Here is a 7,682-nt window from a genome sequence, read left to right on the forward strand (position 1 = left end):
GATGACTGAGCGTCCCGCGTGACGTGGGGGAGAGTGCTGAGATTGCAATGGGCACGCTCTGCGTCGCACGGGACACGCGTACGCACCAGGGACATGTAATCAGTGCCCTCTAACAGGCGCGTGGGGCTATTGTGGTTGTTGACGATCAGGCGCGTGGGGCTATTGTGGTTGTTGACGATCAGGCGCGTGCAACTTGCAACATCTCTTAAGTTGTGAAATATGTAATTGACGAGAACCCCCCGGCGCAAAAGAAATAAAAACAGCGCAGACCACAAACGCATGAGTTGCAAATCGCACGCATAAAAGTGTGCAAACCAAAACAAATACTCAGCCTTTGTGCATGACGCTGCATTCTGCAGGAATTGTGTGGATTTCTCACCATGCACAAAGACTGAGTGAGTGTTTTGTGTTGTTCTTTTTTTAAATATGTTTCTGTGCGTTGTTTACAATTTTGAGATGGCTTTTAACGGAACGAGAAGACTGGCAAAAACATGGAGCGGCGTGCCTGGGTGAGTCGGGGCCCTGGAGTTTGGGAAAGGCTTGCCATGGTTACTGCAAGAGCGGGGCACGGGTATTGCCAGAGAGGAGGGCCGCCGCGACCCGACTGTTCACCCGCAGCAGGGAGGAGGGGCAGCGAGAGGGGAGCAGGGACGGCTACAACAACAACAGGTGAGGAGGACGCCGGACAAAGAGCGGTCGGTGTTCGTCTCGAACCTTCGAGTGTGTGAGGGTGTGCATGGTGTGGCGTTTGCCTGGCTGGTGTGTGTGGGTGTTGAGGGTAGGTGGTGTGGCCGTTGAGTGCGTGGTGTGGCGTGAGTTGAGAGGCGGTGGGAGGAATGTGGAGTGGGGGTGTGGAGGGTGGTGGTGCCGTTCACTGCCCCCCCCCCCACCTTGGCTGAGGGTGCCCTAAGAGCGCGCATCTCCGGGACGCGCTCTCAAGCAGCCTCGCGGTCAATGCCGACTGTGGGTGATTCGTGAAGGATCCACGAGTGTGGCGGATAAACCCTGGGGATGCTGAGAGACGCGCGCGCAGGGAGACGCGGAGGCTGCTGTAGGTGTCCGAAGTGAAGGGATCACTGTAAGATGGATTCGAATTGTGGGGTCGGTGGAACGTTTTGGCAGGACCCGTGCCCCAGCAGAATCAGAATGTGTATTTCTACTGGAGGAATCCGATGAGCTATAAAGATCTTTTTCACAGATGTCCAATCGGGGCACAGGGTAAGAACGTCACAACAACAAACAGCACAAAAACACGACAGTCATGCAAAGTACAAGAAAGGGAAACAAATCACCCAAACACATACAAATTAAACTAAACCATCCCCATCCTGTACCAGGCAAAGCCCACTGAGGTGTTAACTTAATTTTCAGAAGCGACCTGGCCACAAATGATAGCTCAACAAAGTGGCCCCCCGCCATTCGGACATTCACAGCAGCAACGTGACGCCAACGCTGTGAACATCCACGACGGAGGCGCAGACTCGCCCTGGGGGGACACGAGACTCGCCCTGGGGGACACGAGACTCGCACACTCGCACGGGGCGACGGCGAAGTCCACCGATGACACGGGCCCGTGGTGAGTGTCCCTCGGTGCGCCTCACCGAGCCACCGCTCCCCACCCCCACCTCGCAGCTCCACTCTCGAGAGGCCCCAGAGCTCGCAACTGCCATCGAGTGGCGAATACAGTAAATAAATGATATAACCGCGAGGCGAAACCGGACACCGCGGACAAAGAGGCCCCTTCATGCCCTCAGCCAGGCGGCCAGGTGACGCGCGCCGAGGGGAGGAGGTATGTGGGTCGGATAACGGGGAATGTGGCCACATAACGGGCGATGTGGCAGCGCGTCCCGTCTCCTTTACAATTCGCCGACACAGCTGATGGATTCATTGGTTAGTCATGGGGATGTTAATACTGGTAGGAACCCACTGGTTCCACCAGTCCACAGGGGATTGTTGTGTCCGTCCGTCCGTCGTGCAGGTAGGGGCTGGGTGGGGAGGGGCTGGGTGGGGAGGGAGTGGAGGGTGGGGTGGGGATGGGTGGGGAGGGGTTGGTCACCCCGTAGTGCCCTTATAAAACTCAACGTTTAACCTACTCACGCCGGATTGTGCCCGCCCTCACAGTCGGGCATATTTGCGGAATATACCACGCCGCCGTTGACCCTGGCCATTGACCGAGCAACCCAACGTTCCTACCAGCTCCCTCCGCAGGAATGTGTTGTCTTTCCCCGCGCAAAGGTATTTTCGTGACAATGGGAGGGAACCTGGATCGGGTCTCAGCGCGCTCCAGGACATGGAGCCACAGGTGGTGATGGTGATGATGATCGTGGTGATGATGGGGACGATGCTGAGGATGATGGCGGGATCATGGGTTGGAATTGAACCTGGACCGCTTCTCCCCATGCATAGAGAGATAGGGGACACAGGTGGAAGGAGAGGGAGGCGTAAAGGTACAAGGAGATTGGAGATGGGAAGATCGGCAGCGAGACGCCCCCACCCCGGCTCGGATGAATGGACCTTGGCGAGGCATCTGGCGTTTTGTGTGTGGATGGTGAGTGTCCCTGTTCTCCATGGTAACCGTCGTTATTGCCGACAGGGTTCATCACCAAGCGGCGCTCGGTGCTTCAGCGCTCACCAACCCATGGACGCAATTGTTACACAAATTGTACACACCGTGTGCACGCCGTGTCTGACCATTTTTTGGGGTGTTTACGCGTGTGTATTCTAAAAACTGAGCACGTGTTTGTGTTGCTCTGTATGTATTTGAATAAACATATCGTAATCATTTGAATATTCGAATACTCAAGGCGCTTATCAACAGATGCGTCTCTGCGTCCCCCCTACCTGCATGGTGTTATTATTCTAAAATGTTTTTTTTTGCTCAAGGCAGCTTCATTGAGTCACGACTTATTTTTTTTCGGAGGGACCTTACCTTAGGACAGTTGGTAGATTATGTTGAATAGCTGTTTTGCTTCACGTGGGACTAAACAAGAGGACCCAGAGAAAACCCAAATCAGTAAAACTCAAAAGCTTCGCACGTATTAAACATTCATTGATGCAGCCAAACATCATCTGATGTTTCCAGGCAGTCTCTGATCACAGAACATCCCAGACTCAACCCATCTTAGCTGACAATATCTGACGAGATCGGGCGCATTCCTGATGACGTGTTGGTCGATAACTACATGGCGAGGTAGGGAACTAACCACCGTAAAACTCTGCAACTCGCGTCTCTCAGAACCTCGTGTTTCATTTCAGAGTGGCCCCATTGGGCCAGTGGGCAGGGCGGCCCGGGCGTGGCCCTGGTTGGCTGGTGGTCAGGGTGGCCCCGCGCCGATTCGGCGGCGTTTGGGAGCGGATAAGCCGAGTCACACCGGGATTTTGAGGGCTAAGCCGGTGGCAGCGATCGAGGCTTCCGTGCGTGGAATGCGGCACGGCCAGGCCATAGTCCGCATGACCCCGCTCGGGGTCGCGACTCGGCTGAGGTTATGGCACAGGCACGGGGGTGGGGCAGGCGATGGTCATCGCGGGGTACATCTCCCAAGGAGCGAGCGGAGAGGGAACGTGATGGCTTGTGTTGGTGAATGATTCGCGCTCTGCCGGCCTGCTCGCCGTTGACTCCCCGGGTCCCTCTCCCCGCCCTCCCCACGCCGCTTGAGTGGGACGCACTCGACGTTCTTGGACGGGAGCCAGCGAGGGCGAGGATTGTTCGCGCTAATAACAACAACAATAATAATAATAACGCGTGTTTCTTACAAGTTAATGGGCAGGCTGAGAGGCGTTCCAGGAGAGCAGCCAAATGAACAAACTAACAACAAAAACAACAAACAACAACAACAAACATCTCCGTAGATGAGTTTACACCGAGAGGCATTCCAAGTGCTCCACACAAAAACCCCCAGCACCCCCAGCGCCCTGGACCCCCACCCCCAGCACCCTGGACCCCCACCCCCAGCACCCCCACCCCCAGCACCCCCCACCCCCAGCACCCTGCACCCCCAGCGCCCTGGACCCCAACCCCCAGCACCCCCAGCATCCAGCACCCCCAACGCCCTGGACCCCCACCTCCAGCACCCCCACCCCCAGCGCCCTGGACCCCCACCCCCAGCGCCCTGGACCCCCACCCCCAGCGCCCCCCACCCCCAGCGCCCTGGACCCCCACCCCCAGCACCCTGCACCCCCAGCGCCCCCCACCCCCAGCGCCCTGGAATGCGCTTCCAAACGAGCGGGGCGTTCTCCATTAGCGAGCTGCGGTGCAGGGCGCGCACCGGAGATAGACGCGATGACGGGCGTGTATCTCGGTGTCGTTGTCGTTGTTGTTGTTGTCGATGTAGGAGATGACGAGGACGACGATGACGTCTCTCTTCTCGAGATGCGCGCGGTGACTAGGGAGCAATTTATTTTCTTATCGTCCAGGAGATGCCTGCGATGACTTGTCTGTGCACTTTAAAATGCGTAATCACTCCAGCGAATACTCCCACGAAATAACAGGGCGACACGTCATGCTCGTGGAACTCACGGGCATCAGCGCTGTGGTGCGTGGTGTGGTGGGTGTCGTGGCGGTGGTGGAGTGGTGTGAGTCTTGGTGGTGGTGGTGTGAGTCTTGGTGGTGTGAGTCTTGGTGGTGGTGTGAGTCTTGGTGGTGATGGTGTGAGTCTTGGTGGTGTGAGTCTTGGTGGTGTGGTGTGATTCTTGGTGGTGGGGTGGTGTGAGTCTTGGTGGTGTGAGTCTTGGTGGTGTGAGTCTTGGTGGTGGTGGGAGTCTTGGTGGTGGTGGTGGTGTGAGTCTTGGTGGTGTGAGTCTTGGTGGTGGTGTGAGTCTTGGTGGTGTGAGTCTTGGTGTTGTGGTGTGAGTCTTGGTGTTGTGGTGTGAGTCTTGGTGGTTGGAGTCTTGATGGTGGTGGTGTGAGTCTTGGTGGTGTGCTGTGTATCTTGGTGGTGTGAGCTTTGGTGTTGTGGTGTGAGTCTTGGTGTTGTGGTGTGAGTCTTGGTGGTGTGGTGTGAGTCTTGGTGTTGTGGTGTGTGTCTTGGTGGTGGTGGTGTGAGTCTTGGTGTTGTGGTGTGAGTCTTGGTGTTGTGGTGTGAGTCTTGGTGGTGTGGTGTGAGTCTTGGTGTTGTGGTGTGAGTCTTGGTGGTGTGGTGTGAGTCTTGGTGTTGTGGTGTGAGTCTTGGTGGTGTGGTGTGAGTCTTGGTGTTGTGGTGTGAGTCTTGGTGTTGTGGTGTGAGTTTTGGTGTTGTGGTGTGAGTCTTGGTGGTGTGGTGTGAGTCTTGGTGGTGTGGTGTGAGTCTTGGTGTTGTGGTGTGAGTCTTGGTGTTGTGGTGTGAGTCTTGGTGGTGTGGTGTGAGTCTTGGTGTTGTGGTGTGAGTCTTGGTGTTGTGGTTTGTGTCTTGGTGGGTGTACATGTGCGTAGGGGTACAGCATCACGGCAATGGACCCGTGTAGCAAGTGCACATTACACCACGGGTCGTGCTTCTGGGAAGTGATGTGGGTCTACTACAAAGAGAAGTCCAAGATATAAACGGACACAAGCCAGGCACTGTAAATCTTACTGTTAAGGGAATTGTTTTGTTACGTCACATACAAAGGTGGGTCCGTACATCACACGTTTAGAAAACCTACGAATGGGATTTCAAGGAAGATGTCACGCCGATGATTCCTACTCCCAGCTATGCTGGTCGTGTTCCGAGAACTATTGAGTGAAAAGTGAAGTCCTGCCCAGAAACCTTCTGGACCAAGGTGCGTGCCTGGTGGTCAGGTGGGGAGCGGTGGTGCAGCGGTTAGAGCGCTGCGCTACGATCCTGGCGACCCGGGTTCGATTCCCGTCGACGGCGAACACCAGTGATGATTATCTGAACCGGTCCAGGGCCTCCCCTAGGTCGACTCAGCCTCAAATAGGTACCTTGTGCGATGTTTAAACATCGCTGCTAGGTAGACAAAGGCGGCCGGGCGTGGTGTTGGCCACCCACTACCTCGTGTGCCGTGTCGGCCTTTATAGGTGCTCGCTAACAGCACTTGCCCCGACAGTCTGTTAAGGCTATACGGGGGGATCTTTGTGTTGGTGGTGAGTTGTGTGTGTCTTGGTGGCGAGGGTGTGCCTTTTCCCATGTGAACAGCATTTGTTCACATGGGTAAAACTCTGAACCAGTTTAAACCTTCGAGTTCTCGTGAGCAGGCAGGCCTCTTAAACTATCGTTGCTGTCGCCCAATGCTTCAGGCGAGTGCCATCCATTTAAACTCTGGGGCCCCACTCACCGCAAAACCTAACTGTAAACGCTCTATGTGTTTTTTTCTCTCATGGCTGTCTTCTAAATGCAGCATCTTTCCCCCCGTGAACACATTTCTCAATTCTCCCTCGTGTGTGTGTATATACAGGGTGTTTGAAAAAGATGGACCCGATTTTAAATCGCTATATCTCTGCAACCACGAACCGCCCATGAATGAAACTCTTACCACTTGAAAGTGCGGGGCATAGAGAGGGCGGGGCATAGAGTTTCAAATGAGTACCGCTAGATGCCTCTCCCAGCGCACAAACAGCCCCTAGCCTCAGTCATTCGCAGTTCAGCAAGACTGAATCCGTAATTGCGGTGCAGCGTGCGTTTCAACGGCGTGTTGGCATTGATCCGCCAATGTCAAAGAGAATTAGTCGTGGGTCCCAACAATTTAAGTAAACAGGCTGTTGATGTAAGGGGAAGAGCACAGGGCGACCACGCACCTCAGAGGAACACCTGAGAAGAGAGGCGTTTGGGACGAATTCAACTATCGTCTCGATGTTGTCCGTTACAGCAGGTGGAGGGCACATAGAGCATTCATTAAATGGTTAGTAAAACTTGATAACTCATTAAACCGTTCGTAACTTTTCGTGTAATTGTAACATGTTGCCATCGTGAAATATACTGCTTTGAAATTGGGTCCGTTTTTTTTTGAACATCCTGTATCTCTAAAACAAAAAATATATCACCTATTACCTACAGCTTTCATAACTCTCTTATGAAGACAACGCAATTTCTATGTGTCTTCGGCCCGAGGCTCGCAGCGTGTTCGTCAATCTCGCTTCTCGAAGCAAACACGTTGGGACACCATTTCTCGTAAGCGCCCCAAGCCCCTGCTGCTGCTGCTGCTGCTTTACTGTAACTCACGCGTCCAGCGAGAGCTGCGAGGGTGCAGTGGGCGGTGCGATCGCATCCATCCGTCGCACAGCAGTGGAAACGGCGGTCCAAGTCTCTCAAATCCCAAACCCACCGCCGCCGGTCTGCCCAACAGCGGTACGAATGGGGTGCGGTGCAGTAAGTCCAAGATAACTGGCCACTGTGGAAGAGTAGACCAAAAACGCTCCAGAGTTTGTTCCAGCAGAGGCGCAGCCGCCAGTGGGTGGCCTGAGCAAGCGGTGGCGGGTCTGAACCTTTCCCTTTCATAGCAGCATCACCGGTAACACCGGTGAACTAGCACAGGAGATGTTCCTCCTCACAGCGCGCTCAACTTCATCAGAGCACGCACAGATACCTCGCTGATCTCGTCAAGGAGCGTAAACCATCAGGCGGACTCCGGTCATCCTCACAGCAGCAGCAGCTTCTGGCTGGCGATCGAACAAAGACGGTTACTGCGTCGCGCGCTCTTCCTTCTGATATTAGGAAGTCACTGGAGCTATGCACTTTTAAATCTAGATTGAAAACTCAATTCTTTAGAAC

This window comes from Lethenteron reissneri, chromosome 25 (genome assembly GCF_015708825.2).
Source record: "Lethenteron reissneri isolate LAM-NWPU_2019-01 chromosome 25, ASM1570882v1, whole genome shotgun sequence".
NCBI classification, from domain to species: Eukaryota; Metazoa; Chordata; class Hyperoartia; order Petromyzontiformes; family Petromyzontidae; genus Lethenteron; species Lethenteron reissneri.